A 19103-nucleotide genomic window follows, 5' to 3' on the forward strand; every position below is an offset into this window, starting at 1 on the left:
GTGTTTGGACTTACAAAAGAATCTCGTCTTGAAACACTTAAGAGGTCATTGGGTCCACCTCTTATTTTATAGATGAGGAACTTGAGGGTGAGAATAGTGAAGCGACTTAGACAATTCATCGAGTAAGAGAGTAGGGCATTGTGTGACTAACCTAGATGTAGACAGTACTGACTATGGGAGGCCAAGTTCAGAAAGATGGTCTAATCTGCCTGGGGTGGGGGGGGGGGAGGGGAGCTTATTAAAATGCATGTTCTCAGGCCCACTCAAAGGGCTTCTGATTTTAATGGGTCTGCCATAAGAAACTGCATTTAATAGGCACCCCAAGGTAATTCTGATGCAGGTGGTCTGAGGACTAATTGCCACCTTTGCCTTCTCCAGTGCTAATTTGTATGGAAACCCGCAAGTTCTGAGATGTAATGAGATGGTATCAGTTCCATAAAATCCCTGGCTAGTGCAGCTCCCTTCTATAGGTGTAAGCTGAACCTCTTCAGCTAGGTTATGGCATGTATTTGCATAAATTACCATGCGGAACTTGTTAATATTTCCTAGATATGCTTTTTCATTGCTCCATTAGACAAGGCTTTGTGCTTTTGTTTGAGGCTGAATGTCAGCCAATACGTATCCACAGCTGTGATGGCATAGAACCTGAGGTGGTAATTTATTCCCCTCATAGAGCCCCAGTGTCACCTGTCTGTCCTAAGCAATGCTGTCTGAAATCAGTTGAATTTTATCATGCAAATTATGGGAAGTGTTATCATTATAAGCAGCAGGAGGTTCCTGATTTGCTATCATTTACACTTTAAATGAGTTCGACCTGCTAGGTATAGAGGATGAGTTTGGGAAAAAGAAAGGCAGGGGTAAGGTGGGGAGGGAGTTCACGAGGAATTGTGCCCCAGGTCTTTGTGCCTTCAGAAAAACAAGTCTTCAAAAAGATGCTTGGATTTGTTTGATATAAAAGACTCAAAAAGAGTGCTTTTTGGAGGAGAGGCATGCAAGAGAAGAGAAAGGATATGACTCAGCTTCTTTGTGGAGATGCCAAGAGAAAGTTACACCTACCCAGGTTGGTCAAGCAGAACTGCAACGTTAGGGAATTTGGGCATCGGTGGAATTGGAAGAAATCAAGACCTTGGGATAATCAAGTCCAACTGACTCATTTTACAGTTAAAGAGACTGAGGCCTGGAAAGGAGAAATCTCATATTCAAAGTCACATAAGAAATTTGACAGTAAAACCGCATTTCCTAATGTCCAGTCCTGCAGTGTTCCATCCCCTTTTTCTTTAAGTCTATCTCTGACTCTCCAAACCACCACAGTAGCATTATAGCTCTTGTATTTACCTTGGTTCCTAGGGGCCCTAATCACTACCACATTCTTCTAATCCAGTTCTATTCCTTTTCTTGAAACAAAACTTATTCACCTGCCTTCTTTTCCATCTGTACTAGAATACCAAACCAAAGCTGGAAAATCCTTTCCTCCAACTGCTGTGGTCCACCTACTCCCCCAGATTGTTCCTCCTCTGGCATCTTCTCTGTCCATCCCCTTCCCTATACCCATCTCCATCTAGTTTGTACTCCTGGAGTCCAAGATAGAACATTTAGATGGTTCTTCATCCTGCAGTGTGACCTGGGTTGGGAAGTACTGCATTGAGCATTCCTCCTTGGATATGTTCTCCTCCCAGGTTAACTGCAAATAAAAGAAAGTGAAAGGGAAACCATAATACTTTAAACTTTGATATTGAAATTTCAGCCACAATTATAACAGGGATAGTAGAAGCATCTCTAGGAAGAGCTGCTTCTTAATAACTTCCCTCAGGCTTCGCTGACAAGTAATAACAGAATTTATTTTCCATTCACCCCATTCTGTGTGTCTTCCTAAAGGTGACTGAACAACAGAGAGCAATAGTTGGGGCAGGTTGGGGGTGCAGAAGGAGGAAACATGGTAGTAGACACAGATTATAGAGAACAAGATGGATAAAAAGTGAGATGCAAAATTCTCAAGCAAATGAATATAGGAAAACAAGAGAAGTTTAATCATGGAGTACGGAGTAGAATCATTGAAAAGAGTTGGTAAGGAACTCAATGACCAGGATGATCAGTGAGCTTGGAGTTAGAACACCTGGATTCTCATTCCTGTTCAGCCACAATAACCCATTTGAATTTGGGTAATCCGTTACAACTCTCTAGCCTCTGTGTCCCATTCTATAAACTGGTATGTAGAAGTGAATGATCTCAACCATTATATAATTCTAAATGACCTTATGTCCACAGGAGTCATTGACAACAAGCCTATATTAACGTTAGTATTTCTAGAAGAGACAGCCTCAGTGGTGGCTAAAGATTTCAAGAAACTGGCCAAAATAAGGAGAGGATCATTAATAACCAATAGCAAGCAGAGCAATGCTGGGTAGTCAAATGACAGGAATAAGAAGAGAACAAGTGAGAAAAGGATGTACTGGTTTCATATCTCAGCTTCTCTCAAAAGCGGTCCACGTCATCACTCAAGGAAAGTAAGAAAGTCACCTTCTGCCTGCCCAGCAAGGTGATAGAGCACATGGGGACAGGCTTCCCCAAAGACCTAAATGACTGTGATCAGGGTCCATCTGAACAAGACCAATTACCTCAGTCCCTCAGGCCTGTCATTTCCTCCTATTAGTTTTAACAACAGTGATAAGAATTTTCCTTTAGATGGTACCACTTCTTCTCCTCCTGAAGAAATTTGAGCCCAATTGGCAAATGGAGAGGGAATACTTATTTGGGCAGTGCCCCCGGGGCTGTGAGGCCATGGGGGGTTGGAAGAGGTGGTGGGATAGGAGAGGGGGATGCAAATAACAGGAATTAAGACCTGTTCTCATCCCAAACCTGGAGTATGTTCTTAACTTCAGCTTACTGGGCTGATTAAAAAAGTAGTGGGATCCACAAAGGATGTGGGAGGTCTTTTCCCCCAATCTAGCTCCATTTGTGAGCTAGATTATATGAGCAAGACCTATATTTTTCATGGAAGCCTTAATATTCATCACAAACTAAGAGTTAACAATTGAAAGTCAAGTGTTCCTGAGAATAAAACGTTCTTCTGAATCTAATTGAGTAGTAAAAAAAAAAAAAAAAAAAAAAAAAACACGTATTAATCCTACTTATGAATTCAGTGGGCTGATTCTTCCCTTTCAGTGGTCAAACCCCAGTGTGTTCTGACGGTTCCAGAAATTGCAATCATTTGTTTACCTTCCTACTTCCTTCTTCCTCATATGTCCTGTCAAACATTTGGTTCAGGAAGTTTAATCCCTGGACTTAGATGAGAGTGTGTTGTATGTCTACAAGGCATCCAGCTGGGTTTTGAGGTTATAACACATTTAATTACTGGGAAAACACCTATCAAAATAAAGGAGGTAAGGCAGATGGGGTCCTTTGCTTCCCACCAACATCTCCCTGGCCAGACAAACAAATGTAAGGTGCTCAGGGAAGCTAGCCTGCAAGTGGGCCTTGGTGCTTTGTTTCTGTGATGCTCTTCATGCACAGGAGGCATCATTGCCTAGTAGCCATCCCCTGGCTGCCATGTTTGACAGTATCTCAGACACACATCCTGAGCATGGGCTGTCCCTGGAGAAGCTTCAGCACTTAATCTTGTCACCATGAAGCATCCATGCACAGCCAGGCTACAGGCAGACTCGATGTTCTCAGGGAATGGCTGTCAGTCATCAGTAATCCTATAGCAGGCAAGATTACATACTGAACCCATGTGCAGATGGGCTTGAGCAGAAATAGGAAAGGACTCAGGCTGTAAAGGGTGCTGCCAGCACAGTGAGAGTGAGATTCTGATGTGCTTTGAAGAGTTTCAGATGGAAATGATTTCCACGATGATGTCCTTCCAGGTAGTGTGTTACTGTCACGCTTGGAAGGGGTCACACCCATGGTCTCTGAGACATAACCTGCTATGGTTGATTAGGCCATCACTTTGAGGAAAATATCGAGTGACTCCTTAGAGGAGTCCATCACTCATCCATCCATTTATCTCCCATGTAACCTCTAGTGAGCAGCAGTTACATGCACAGAATGCAGCAGTGAACAATATGAAGTTGAGTTTGAAACAATGTGTTTCATGAAAGTTCAAATTTAATATCCTCAGCCACCAAAATAGACTACTGTACAGGGTTTAGGTAACTGTCCTGAAGCCATCACTCTGTTCTGTCTTTATTTTCTTTGACCCACTTCCTCCCTACAAACTCCTTTCTCCTTGGACAATGGGATACGTAGATTAAACAACTATTTCCTGCTATGCTGTAACACAGAATATCTTAAATATCCCAATACCCATGGGTATAGGTTGCAATATAATTAGCACCATTTAAAGATAATGAATCTGAAGGTGAATAAGCTTCAATGACAATGGCACATCCCCAGCTAAGGCTCTGAGTCTTCTGCCTCAGAGTTCAGCCCTGGAGTCCTCTTCCCATGACTCTGTGTGCCTGTAGGGCTCCCTGCTGCCTGTTGGTCTCTAGCTGGATGAGTTAGTCATGGTCTTGGCTGCACAAGGGCCCCTCAGGAGCAGCCTGGGTTGGTGATTGTGTTCCTTGTCACAGAACTCAATTCACCCTGAGAGGGGAATTAAAGGCTCTTGAGAAAGTTTCTAACATACTGTAACAGAGAACATGAATCAAAGATTGTTGGCAGTTTCTTTGCAGGGACTTGTCTTCCGGCAAACTAGATGCCTTGAACTTATCAGGTGACAACAAGAAGGGACACAAAAGTGACTTTGAACAACTCTTTGTGAAACATGTATCCTGAAAACTGTCTAGGAGATAAAATCTCTCCAGGTCATCATGTCGGTTTTCCCTCTCTCTGTCATCTTTGATTCGAGATAGAGGGCATTTATCATGGCCTAAATTTTTTGGTCTCCTAGGATTTGTGTTTGACATTTGACTAAAGGGTAAAAAAAACAAAAAATCAGTGCATATATTTCCATTGCCGTGACCTTTTCACCAGGTTTTAGTCCCTGGCAGGATGGTGAAGTAGGTATGATTTACTTCAGGGCTCTCCATCTGCACTTTGTGGATTCGGCCCTTCAAGTCTTTTGCATTTCTTTCCCAACTACTCTGTTTTCAGCCCAAACAGCAGTTATCTTACTTTGCATCACCCACCCTCCCTCATCCGGCCCCATAAACACACCCCTAGGCCTTTTTAAGTAAGAGATTGTGTAACACAGGAGTCAAGAGTATTTATATTTTAAAGGGGTCACCTAAGAATGTATCTATAAAGGTGCCCCCACTACCTGGGTGGGAAGTGTACATCTTGGTGCTAAGAGAGTGCTGGGAAATTTTCCCATGCTTCCTCCGCCACCTCCCACTCATCCTAAAGTCTACCACATGGGCTGAGGTGTAGGAATGGTCATGTGCTCCAGTCCCAAGAGTAATGTGAAAATACCAGTGGGTATGTTTTCATCTCCTCAGGGATATCAGAACGAAGAGTACACTGGGACAGCACTGGTTTTTCATTATTGCCTGGGAGTGGTCTAATGACCTGAAGAAAAGGCTCCACTCACACAGGAACTCAAAGGAAAGATTCTCTGGATTCATATTGTTGAATTGTTTTCTAGATGCCACCTTGTCTAAGAAACATCAACGCATTCAACATGTACAGCCATGCTTTGCACAGAAGCAGGGAGAGGATAAAAGGAGTGGGGAATAATATTCTCAAGGAAAGATGAGAAGATTTATCCTAAACAAAGGATTCCGGAAGGGCCTAATGATGAGCTTTACATATATGAAAGTGTATTATGCAGAGAACAGTGACCATCTGCTCCCCATTTCTCCCTCATCTGAAAGTCTCCAGCACATATTGTCGGTGACATTCTTTCAGCCATTCATCATATCCTGCTTCATGACATGTTTTCCATTGTTGTGTGGAAAAGCCATTTAACTTCATCAGGAGATTCTCTTTCTTCTTCCCAATTAAGATCATCACTCCTTGAGGGCAGGGACCAGTTCCTATTTATTTTTCTATCTCTTTCCCTTCTGAGCACTAGACTTTGCACAGAGTAGATACTGAAAAATCATGATAAATATTTTTGATTTAGTGATTGATACTGAGGGAAAAAAGATAAACTCTACTATGGGGATCTAGGTTAGACATAAGAACATAAAATCTTGACTGGAATGAGCTCAGGAGGGAGCATGATGGGAGGGAAAGGGAGTACTCTAAGATGTGGAGTACTCTTATGGGCCTGAATATAGATTCAAAATTACCATTTACCATCTATATTAGCTTAGTCAAATATTAAACTTCAGTTTACTGACCGATAAAATAGAGATAATAATGCCTACTATGAAGAACTGCTCAGCAGTTGAATGAGGTTAGTGTGTGTGAAGAACCAGCTCATAGTAGCCACAAAATACCACGGTTCAGTTTCCTGATAATAGCACCTACTTCTCAGGATTCTTGTACATGTTAAATGAGTTGATGTATGCAAAATGCTTAGCACGGTCTTTGGCACACCTTAGGCGTTTAATGAATATTAAATACCATTAGATTCTTTTCATAGAAATTTCTCTTTTGCTCCAGGACAAAGCCTTAAAAATAAGAAGGGAATCCCACCTCTCTTTTCTTCTCTCTCTTTATCTCTATACATATCTTTCTTATGAAGAGCAAGAGGATGGATGATACTGCCTCTCAAAGTCCTTCCCAGATTGAGGTAAATTCTCAGCTGCTATAAAAGTGCCTTCAGGTAGATCATCAGAAGGACATCAGAGAATTCTGTTGCATAGTCAGAAGTAGCTAAGAGTAAAATCTAGGTCTGGCTGGTCTAGTATAGACTGTTACAGAAATTATAAGCTTATTACAGATCATCTGTTATATCCACTGGAATATAACATTTTGGAATGTTAGTTTATATGACACTTCCTGCTTATATTCATTGAGACAATGGAACTAAGAGCTTTGCTTTGGGTTTCTTTTCCTTTGGCCTGGCATAGTATCTTGAAAAATAGACACTAAAATATTATTTCATTAGAGTGTAAAGGATTATATGGTCTGTGAGACAGAGTTGATCCTCCTTTAGGACAGAGACACAGGCCAGATACTAGAGATAAGGCAGGTTTACAGAGGAACAGCACAGATACAAAGACCAAAAATAATACAGAGACAAAGAAATGAAACCAGAGGTAAAAGTAGAGTTAGGAAGAGGGAGAGATAAAGAGACACACCGAAGGAAAGTAGCTACTGCTTATGTTTGAAGGTCCCCTTCTAAATGTAAGGGATTTATTTCTGGAAATTCATTTGTCTTCTCTTTTAATTGCTGACATGTTTTTGAGAAGTACCATACCTGTGAGCTAGTCCCAATATATCACCTGCACATGCCTTACTGAGGGAGAAAACAGGAACTTTCTGGTTACTTAAGAGTCTTTGCCTGAAGCCCATTAGAGTTATAATTACACTATAATCTTCTCAAAAGACGCAGAGTGCCATTGTGCTGGCCTCCAAGGTCACAGTCCTCATCATAAACAAACCTCTTATGACAATTGCTAAAATGCAATTTCTCTCTCTCTCTCTCTCTCTCTCTCTCTCTCAAGGCCCATCACTTCATTAATAAACCTGTAATCCCGTGCACACCTATTTACCTGATTTATAGATGTTTCTGTCTCTTCAACAGACCCATAAATTTCCATGCCAGTATCAGGAATATCTTACTGTCTTATGGTAATAGGTTGAGAATGGTGCACCATTGTGTTCCAATTCCACACTGTGAGACTCAGAAAAGTCTCTCTGGGGTGCTGGCCACAATGCTCTGTTGTTTTCAAATGTTTCTGAAATGTACAGCCATTTGTGGCAGCCCCATGCCCTCCTGGGGATCAGAGTGGTGCTCCCTGAGTCAAGTCACATTGAATCAAGACTCTGTATCAAGCCTATAAGGTGCATTATTCTAGGACCAGCACAGATAAAGGATATGCTTGGTGATCTCGGGGGCCAGATATTGCAGATGGCTTACTGAAAACGTCATGGGCATCATCACCTGGGGGAGGTGTGACCAGGAACAGCCCCTCAATTCACATCAAACTGTGCCATAAGCAATAAATAAACATTTATTGTGTTAAGCCCATATTATTTGGGGTTTACTTGTTGCTGCAGTTAACATTAATTACTCTGATCAATGTACCTATCCATCCTTTGGGTTAAAATCAAGTGTTTACCTCTCTCAAGATATCTTTCTTTAAATATATAACCATCTAACACATTTCTGCATTCATCTAACACTAAAGCTCAGACATTTTCCTTCAATGATGTACACTTTAGCTTTAAAATTAAATTTTAAGCACCTGGGAAAGTTTCTTTGAAGTCTGTTAAGTCTTATACGTTACCTACATGTGGTCTTTAGGTGGACAATAAAGAGAAGGATGGAAGAATGGAAGGAAGGAACTGATTATTTGACACAAAGCACTAATCCATTCAAGATCAGTTGAGCAGCTGGAGGTAAATGATTACTGTTGGCTTAGCAAAATGAGTGGAAAATATAAAGTAGAGGTGAAAATACCCAAGAGCAGGCAGTAGGATGGAAACTATGGAAGAAATAAAATTTGCAAGAAATTTTGGTAATCTCTATTTAGGAAAAATAGATTCAGTGGATGTTTATTGAATGTATATTTCATGCGAAGTGATACAATAGGTTCTTCTGCATACATTAATCCTCAGAACAGTACAATAAATTGGGTTTTGCCATATGATTGAATGGGTAAGGAAATACAGTCGGAATGTTCCAAACACTTGCCCAAGGTCACACAGCTAAAACCTGTTTGTGAAACCAAACCGTGTTCTCATTTAATCATTTATTCAGCAAATATTTATTGAACACCTGTTACATGCCAGGCACATTTCTATGCAGAGAACCAAAGAGACAAAACCCTTGCTCTTATGAAGCTTGCATTCTAGAAGAAAGAGATATAAAATAAATGAATGCATTTATAAAATATTATGTCGTGTTGGTAAGTGCTATGGTAAAAATAAAGTTTGGAAGGGCATAAGGAATGGGAGGATGTGGGGAAATCGTGACTACAAGTTTTTTTTTTTGTTTTTTTTTTTTGTGGTACGCGGGCCTCTCACTGTTGTGGCCTCTCCTGTCGCGGAGCACAGGCTCCAGATGCGCAGGCTCAGTGGCCATGGCTCACGGGCCCAGCCGCTCTGCGACATGTGGGATCTTCCCGGACCAGGGCACGAACCCTGCATCGGCAGGTGGACTCTTAACCACTGTGCCACCAGGGAAGCCCGGTGGCTACAATTTTAAATAAGGTGGTCAGGTCAGGGAAGACCTGAGAAAGTGAAATTTGAGTTACCTGCTTAAGTAGCTGAGGAAATGAGCTACATAGATATCAGCAAGGGCAAGAATGCTGACGTGGGTATCTGTCTGGCCCAACTGAAGAATAATGAGGAGGTCGGTGTGTTTGGAATGGAGTGGGAAATGGGGAGAGGAAGAGGAGATGATGAGATCATGGAGATAATGTGGGGTCTGATCATGCCAAGCCCTGTAAGCTTTTACTGAATAAGTGCTAAAATTATTAGTGGGTTTCAAACAAAGAATAACTGATCTGACTCATCACTTTAGCTCTGGTGTCAAAATTAAACATCACAGAGGAAAGACCAGAAGCAGAAGACCACTTAGGAGTCTATGACAGTAATCCAAGAAAGAAATAATAGCAGCTTGGACCAGCCTGGTTGTTGACATCTGTATATAGTTTGAGTGTTGGAGCTTATAAGATTTGCTGATTTGTTATAAAATGTGAGAAAAAGATAGGCATACAGATGGCCATACAGTTTTTGGATTGAACAACTGGAAGAATGGTGTTGCTGTTTATTGAGATGGAAAGACTGAGAAAAAAGCAGGTTTGGATGAGAAGATCAGGTATTTGGGTTTGGGTGTCAGAGACTTGCTATACCTTTTGGATATCCAAATAGAGCTATTAAAGCTGGAGTTGGATAAATGATTCTAGAGATCTGGGAGAGGGTTAGATTAAATATATAAATTTGGGCTTGCTAGCAAACATATGGTACTTAAAGCCATGAGCCTGATTAAAGACATTAGTGTAGATAAAGAGTAGATGTTGGAATTGAGTGTAAATAGAAAATACTGATGGCTCCAGCATTTCCAACCTTAGACTTTGTGGAGATAAGGAGGGAGACTGAGAAGGAGAGATCAATGAGATAAGATGATAACCAGAAAATCATATTGTCCCTGAAGCCAAGTGAGGAACATATCTCAAGGAAAAGAAAGTGATCAACTGACTCAAATACAGCTAAGAGTCAAATAGGGGTGAGAATTAGCCATTGGATTTAGTAAGATGCATGCCATTGTTACCATTTATAAGAGAAGTGTTGATGGAATGGTGGCAATGGAAGCTTAGTTGGCCAGGATCTGAGATAAGGAGAAGAAATTGCAGGCAGTAAGTGTGGCTATTCTGAGGAGTTTTACTAAAATGCGGCCAAAGAAAAGAGGCAGAGGTTAAAGGGGCATGTGGTCTCAAGATGGTATTTTTAAGATGGCAGAAATACTTACCATGCTTATGGCCTGATAAAAATGATCTAAAAGAGAGGGGTAAAAGTTAATGATACAGGGGAATGAACAAAGAATTGATTATGTTCTCAAGAAAGTAAGAGGGGATAAGATCTGGGACAAAACTCAGTCCTTGAGACAGGACACTAAGCTATTTATCCAGACTTACAGTAACAGAAGGACACCAATGTAGATGGGAGATGGTTGTGGTGGGAGCTTGGAAAGTTCTCTTCTGAGTGATTCATTTTCTTAAAGAAGTAGAACATGATAATCAGCTGAGTGTGAGGATGGGGTGGATATCAGAAGTTTCAGAAGAGAGAAGGTGGTATGAAGAAGATGATATGTCTAGAAGACAGTTTGAGTACATGCACAGAGGAGAAAGAAATTTGGATTTAACTCAGGAAAGGAGTTTTGCTAGGCTAGTTCAGTTCATAAAGAGATAGGCAAAAGAATTGAGGAAATATGCAAGAGAGTGATTATAATGATGGCTAAGAATAGACATGATGACTTGAAGGGGTTGGCTGACAGGGAAAAGGTGGTTGCATCAATGCATTACAGGTTCCAGTGTGATAAAAGAATTGTCATGTTGGTGGGTACCAGAGGGAATGAGAAAGACAGGAGGGAGTTGGAGGGTATGATGTTATGGAGGCGGTGTAGATATTGCTGACAAAAGATGCCCTGGTAGGGGAAACACAACACCATCAGAGAAGAAGAAGGCAAGGACTGAGAGGGCCGTGGAACAGATGCTGTTGGCTCTCCTATGTCTCCTTGGTCCACCCCTGAGTCTACCCTAGACAGTTCTCAGAAATGTTGATGTTTTCTTGCATCTCTCTGCCTGAGGGTGTTCTCTGGACACAAGCATGTCCTTGGCCTTCATGGGGTGGGGTGTTAATGTGACTCTTAATCAACGAGGGAAGGGAATTAGTGGATAAATTCCCAAATTTACTGGCCCTCTGACATACAGTTTTAAAGTATGTTCTACAATCTCTCTGAAGGTCTTTAGTTGTATTGAGCTCCAGTTCCCACACATGAAACTCACTCAGTAATCCACCTATTACTGACTTTTCTTCCTTTGTCTCACTTCCTACTGGGCTTCCTGGAATTACATCCCAAATAAATCACCTACACCCAAATCCTTGTCTCAGGATCTGTTTTGGGGAAACCCAACTTAAGATAGCTGGGGTTTGGGAAGGATAAGCTATGTGGACATTAAAGTCACCAATGAATAATTAGATAATCCTCTGTTATATGTTAATGGTATTATTTGCAGCTCTATTTTTAAGAGCAAAAATCTGGTTTGTGTGTGTGTACCTGGAGACAACCAATGGAGATTGGTTGGATATTGCAGAGAATAGTTTTACAATGAAACACCATGCAGCTTTTAAGAATAATTATAGTTATCGGTACAGTATAGTCCTGAAGATACACTCATGCTAAATTTCATGAAGAATGAAAATCAGGTAACAAAGTAGTGTGTGTGTGTATGTGTGTTTGTAGGTATGTGTGTATGTGTGAATGTATATATATATACACAAAATTCCACAAATTCATATATATATATATAAATATATATTTTATATAAAATGCATATAAATATTTATTAAAATATAAATATATAATTATATAATATATATTATATAAATATGACATACATATTTATTCCTAGACAATATAAATTTTTTATATCTGGATAATAGGATGATGCTGTTTTTTGTTTTCTTGAGTTTTTTTTAGTGTGTGTGTGTATGCTTTCTAGTTTTTCAACAAGTACGAATAATTTGTATCATATAAGTTAAAAACAACAGTAACACTTGGAGAAAAAAAATTATGGTGACCAGTAGTCCCAGTCAAACTGAGATGGCTGGTCACACTATGAAATACTTATACTCTTTCCTCCATCCTTCCCATTAAGTGGACAAATGACAAAATAGACTGTCTTGGAGTCCTGTACAGAAGGACATGATAGAAGTGGAAGACATCATTATTATTCCGGAAACATACATTTTTTTTGCTGCAAAAATCCAGGGATGAAGTCAACATATTTGGTTGATAATCCCCTTCACATGTGCATGTTAGTTTGGCTTTCATTTCCATCTGCAGGGAGGCAGCTGTTACTGTCAGGCCTTTGCACTATGTTTCCAAAGCTTTAAGAACCATACAAGGGCAGGAATATTCTGGGAATGAAGTTGGATGAGCTTAAGGAAAAATAGCTCACCCGCATTGTTACCTAGAAATGGACACCCTCCCTTTCCCTCTGTCTCAGTCTCTTGCTCTCCTGGTTTCTGTCCTGTGTGTACCAGGCGGAGAGCCTGGAATGAACATCAGTGTGCCTGCCTGGTACGCACACCAGCCAGACAGGAGCCTCTCACCCCATTGTTGGTAAGTGCTCTCTGTTAAACAATGTTTAATGTCATTTAAGGAGTTTAATGGCATATTATTGGAAATATTACAAAGACAAGAGGGGAAAAAAATGTCCTCCCTCTTATATTTTCCAGACCTGTCACAAGCACACTCATCCCAAGACCTGAGACCTATAGCTACAGAAGCCTTGTTCACTTTTGTTTTGTTTACTGAAATTATATATACTCTACTTCTGTCCTGAAAGAATTGAGTTGCCCATATCTCCATTTGAAGAAGGCTCCCAGCCCCCTCTCAAACACATGTAAGGGAAGCCTAGATGCTAAACTCTGCCATGTGTAGAGGAATCCAAGAGCAAACAAGAAATACCAGTGCCTCAGCCCTATCCTAGAACAATTAAATAAAAATCTCTGGATCATAGGCATTGGGATATTTAAGTATTTCACCAGGTGATTCTAATGTACAGTTTGATCCAGTTCCTTCTCATATCTCAGCTCATTACTTGATGCACTCATTCATTCATTCATTAATAATTAACGTAATAATATCCTCTAGGAGTCCAGCACTATGCTATGCCCTATGGAAGACAGAAAAGAAGTGGAAGGTACAGTTCTGAACTACAGGAGAGTTATAACCCAGTGAAAGAAACAAGATGAATACACAGGCAAAGTGCCCTATAAAAGATGAAATTGGTGTAAGTGAGAGTAACCGGGGGATACTTTATTTAGAAGGTAGTGTTTAACAATATAAGAATTTAAGTCATAAAGCCAAGAGACCCTGGCTTGAGTCCTAACTCCACCATACCTAACTCTGTAAAGCTATGCAAGTTATTTTCTTCTTTGAGACTTTTTTTTTCTCATTTACAAATTGTCCTCTAAAGTTCATGAAGTCCAGCTTAAATAATATATGGGAACAAGCTTTTGTAAACTTTCAAGTTCTACAAGATGTTTTAATTGTTAGTGACTGTATACTTAATATAGGGACACATTTTCTATAATCCATTCCCAACCTGGCTTTCTAAGCTTATGTTCAAATTTCTAGCTTCAAAACCTAGGCTCTTTCTTTTACTTGCGTATTCATCTATTGCTGAACTGCCTGATCCATTCTTCTTACCTAAAACCTTCCATGTTTATTCCCATAATCACATTTTTGCTGATGCTGTTTCCTCCTGGGAGTATCTCTTGCTCCCAACTCCTTAATCCTTACTCAACTTTCCCAACTCAATTTACTGATCAGCTTATATATCAAAGTGTGTTCTAACTATGCAAACTCACACTAATCTCTCTCTCCCGGGAAATTATAGCCAATAACATATTGCATCACAATATGCCTATGTCTTATTTTTCACATGTTTACACCTTATTTCACCGTTTTGTAAATTCCTTGAAGAACAGGTACCATCAAGGGTTACATTGCTTTGCTCAAGTATAAAGACTTGTGACATTTACAGGTTCAAATCATGCTTAAAGAAGGAAGGAAGGAGGGAAGGAGGGAAGCAGGGATGGAAGGAAGGAAGGAAGGAAGGAAGGAAGGAAGGAAGGAAGGAAGGAAGGAAGGAAAGAAGGAAGGGAGGAAGGAAGGAAGGGAGGAAGGAAGGGATGATGGAAGATAAAAGGAGGAATGGAAAGAAGAATTCTTTTTCATGTACTGAGATTCCTAAATTCTTAATCCTTCATATAGTTGCTTTAGCATCCACACAGTTTTAGACGATGAACTAAAACATCTGAAGTTTTAGTAGTTGAAACATCTACATGCTGCCCTTCACAAATAACTGGAACAGCCTCTTTCTGTAAATATATTTACCTATTCTTTCCTTGGCAGAACTTGCCTCCTCCTCCAGTTTGATATTTTAAGCTTCAGTTATACAGGGCTTAAATGAGGCTTATTTCTTCTAACTCTACTTCTCTCCCTTGTTTTGAGAATGAGGAGGGGGAAGTCTAGTGATAGTTTCCTGGCAAAATTATTTGCGATGCCTGCTCTTGATCAATGCTGCTCTCAGACCAGGCTGGAACCCTGCATTTGAGGTCCTGTCTGTCATCCAGCCACAGTCTCCTCATCCGACAAGTCATCCTTGGGACCAGGATATGTGCTCAACTGAATCCCATGTCCCCATCTAGATCATATTCTAAGACCTTGTAATTTAACCAAACGGCAACAGGCCTATGTCCAGGGCCTCCATATGCCTTGTTCCTGGGTTTATTTTTCCACTGTCAGTGTGCACCCCCATAAAAGTGCCCAGAAAAGGCATCTGTGAGCCATGTGGACAGAACTTGGACATAAAAGTTGAGACTCCCATATGTAGTATGTGAAGCATAAGTAGGTAGAAAGAGAATTGGCTAGGAGTCTATACAATAACATTCCAGGTTCTGCGGGGTCTAAGAATACTAACTCAGATCTGGCTTCCAGGTCATAATAAATGTATTTGAGTGAAGGTAGTGGGTTAAGAACATACTTTATGTAGACTTTAGTATCTAGATTTTATACTTCATAAGTCTTTAAGCATATAAAAACCTCTGTTTCTACTCTATTCACAAGTCCCACAAATTAAGAACAAGCTTAAACTTGAAAATAAACTGTCTTTTTAAAGCATCCACCCTCCTCACTTTTTCTTGTTAATTTAAAAATCAACATTAGTGATAAATACTTTACCAAAAATTAAATATATCAGTTTAAAGTGTACAATTCAGTGAGTTTCGACAAATACATAGACTTGTGTAATCTTCATGCCAATCAAGATATGTCATATTTCCATAACCTCCAAAATTTCACTCATTCCCTTTTGTTGTCAATTGTCCCTCACTCATGATCCAGAAAACTACTGATTTACTTTCTGTCACTATAGATGCATTTTGCATGTTCAAGAATTTCATCTAATTTGAATCACATGGTATTTATTCTTTTGTATATAGAATGTCTCACTCAGAATAATGCTTTTAAAATTTGTCCATGTTGTTCCATGTAAAATAGCTCATTCCTTTTTGTTATTGATCTATAGTCCATGGAATAAATGTACCATATCTGTAATCTATTCACCTGTTAATTTTCAGTGTTTGGCTATTATAAATAAAGTTGCCATGAACATTATTTTATAAGACCTTGTGTGGACAAATAAATGCCTCGTGGTGTAATTGGTGAGTTATATATTTAGCTTTATAAGAGATCGTTAAGTACTTTTCAAAGTGGTTCAACTATTTTATACTCCCAGAATAATGTGTAGGCATTCAGTGATTCTAAATTTTGTCAAAATTTGGTATTGTCAGTCTTTTTAACTTTAGTAGGTATACAGTGGTAACATTGTGGTTTGAACTTGTATTTGCCTGAAGTCAAATGATATTGAGCAACTCTTCATGTTTCTATTGGCCATTATTATATCTTTCTTTGTGAAATATCTGTTCATGTATTTTTCCTATTTTAAAACTTTGTGCTTTTTAAATTATTACTGAGTTGTGAGAGTTTTTTTTTTTTATATATATCCTGGATATAAAAGTCCCTTGCCCATGTGCTATAAATATATTTCCCCATTGAAAGGGTTGTCTTTGAATTTTCTTAGTGTGTCTTTCAAAGAGCAGAAATTTAAAATTTTGATGAAGTCCAAATTATAATTTTTATGTTTCAGCTTTTTTGTGCCTTGTCTAAAAAAAAATGCCTATCCCAAAATACAAATATTTTTCTATGCATTTTTCCTGTGAGTTTTATAGTTTTAGTATTGTCTGCCCTTTCTGTCATTTCCAGATCTGCTTCTATTGATTGATTTTTCTCTTTATTATAGGTCACATATATTTCCTTTTTTTTTTTGCTTGTTTATTTCTTTTTTTTTTTTACTGGATGCTTGACATTGTAAATGTTACATTTTTGAATACTGAATTTTGTTGCTTTCTTTTAAAGAATGTTGAGTTTAGTTTGGTCAGGCAGTTAAATTATGTGAAATCCTCTTAAACCTATAAATTTTGTTAAGGTGTGTCTAGAATAGCTTTCAATCTATATCTATTTTATTCCTACTATTAAAATGTGAACTTTCTAAGTTCTCTCTAATCTGTCTGGTTAGAACTTGAGCATATCCTATTCTCTCTGGGAATTATTCAGCTTGTAGCTCTCCATTACACAATTTTTTTTTTCATGACATTTGTACATTGCTCAGCCTTACCTTATCCAACAAGTGCATACTTAATATTCAGCAACCTGTTCATAAGAACTTCCATGCTGATTTCTAGAGTTCTTAATCTGTGTAATTCCCTCCACTCTCTGGTACTCTGGATTAAACCTTAGCCTCACAAAACTCTGATTGCTGTACCTTCAACTTAGCAGGACAACTGTACTCTGCATGTGTTCCCATCTCTGCATTGTGTTCTAAAAATTGTCCCCAAGTGCTTCTCAGCCTTTTGGCTAAGATCAAGTGTAGTATCTGCTCTTATCAGTAAAAATTGTCCCCAAGCAGAAAGTCAAGGCAATAGTAGAGTTCACCTAGTTTGTTTCCCTTCCCGCATAGTTCTCTACTGCTTTTTACAGTTGTTTCATATATTTTTTGAGTTTTCTATCCTTTTATGCCAGGAGGGCAAGTCCCGGACTAATGACTGTATCATGGTTGGAAACAAAATTTACTTCACTTGGGGCTTCCCTGGTGGCGCAGTGGTTGAGAGTCCGCCTGCTGATGCAGGGAACGTGGGTTCGTGCCCTGGTCCGGGAAAATCCCACATGCCATGGAGTGGCTAGGCCCCTGAGCCATGGCCACTGAGCCTGTGCATCTGGAGCCTGTGCTCTGCAACGGGAGAGGTCACAACAGTGAGAGGCCTGCGTACCGCAAAAAAAAAAAAAAAGTTACCTCACTTTGATTTTAATTTGTTCACATTTCTGATGTTATATGTTGACTGGCAGTGTCTATGACTTCTCTTTTGGAAATCTTTTCTGAAATTTCCTCCCCAGTCCTGCCAGAAAAAGAGGTTCAATAGGGTGTACAATTATGTCCAAAAAAAAAAAAAAATTGGGATACACTTTGACTAGAGTGATTGATAAACTTTAATTCCAAGAAATAGAAAATAGTATCCACACTTTTAGGAATCCAGAACAATATTTGAATGTAGGGAATAGAGACTGGCCAGCTCTGTGTTAAATACCTTAAAGTTTGGCAAAAGCTGTTTAGTTGCTGTCAGCTTCTTGGCTTTTCTGACACACCTCTACCCACTAACTCAGGGACCCAGTATTCTCTGACTCTTCTCATCTTTCTGGTTCAAAGTGTGTTCCCTAGTAAATGTAAAATAAAATTTTTATGAGATGCTAATGACTCATAAAACTCAATATGCTATTCTAAAAATTTTAGAAAATCTAAAACCTTAAATTGAAAGAATGAATTACTAACAGTGTGAATTCAGGCCTCTGTCAAAGGGGTGGAAAAGAATATGGAAAGATTAGATCTCTCCTAGCACAACTTATATAGACTAAGATGGAGGCCACTCTACCTACATCCCACCAGAGCTAGCATAGGAGGGACAAAATAAGCATTCTAACGAAGGTCTAAGAAGAAACAAAAAGCACCTACTATTTCACATCTTCAATCACCGCAGTCTGCAAAGCATAGCCTAGCCTTGCAATAACCTCCACTCTGCCCCTCCCCCGCCCATTAGCTGGAACCAGTGAATTATGGTGAAAGACAGGAGCCCTCCAGCATCTAGGGTGGAAATGACTTTAATTTCATCAGAGCCCTGGAGAAGAGACTATTAAAAGAGTTAATGGAACAAACTTCTGAATAGATGGGTCAGGCTGTGACAAACCAAAGTCTTTTTTTTGATTTAAGAAGGAAAAAGAAAGCTAGAGATACAGACCTTGTAGCTCTGATGGCCTCTGAGTCCCCTGTCAAATCAATCCTAAATGCAGTAGAGTCCTGATAATTTAATGAAGGACTCAAGAGGTGATGTGGTGAATTTGGTCACAAAGTTGAAATGGGGAAGAGGTACAGTCCACTACAGGGACTGTTCCCCGCCATAGTTTTCTGAATTACAACTGGGGGCGGAATGAAGGATTGCTCTATTTTAAAATGTTCACATCAGAATACAGGTTGATGGAGTTTCAAAAGACCATAGTTAGAAAGTTCTCCTTAAAGTACAAATGTGTATAAGAATAAAATTGGACTGTGGTTTAGCAAATAAAATAATTAGGGTAAACAAGAAGTGAGAGAGAGATAAAAGGAAAATGTTAGAGTACGGTTGGCAATGAAAATATACCCACA

At 39.5% G+C, this 19103-nt stretch overlaps 1 pseudogene; it reads left to right on the plus strand.

The window, feature by feature from the left end:
- Window positions 1-17246: 17246 nt before the first annotated feature.
- Window positions 17247-17423, plus strand: LOC115861890 (U2 spliceosomal RNA; annotated as a pseudogene).
- The last annotated feature ends 1680 nt before the right edge of the window (window positions 17424-19103 follow it).

Source organism: Globicephala melas, chromosome 1 (assembly GCF_963455315.2).
Source record: "Globicephala melas chromosome 1, mGloMel1.2, whole genome shotgun sequence".
Lineage (NCBI taxonomy): Eukaryota > Metazoa > Chordata > Mammalia > Artiodactyla > Delphinidae > Globicephala > Globicephala melas.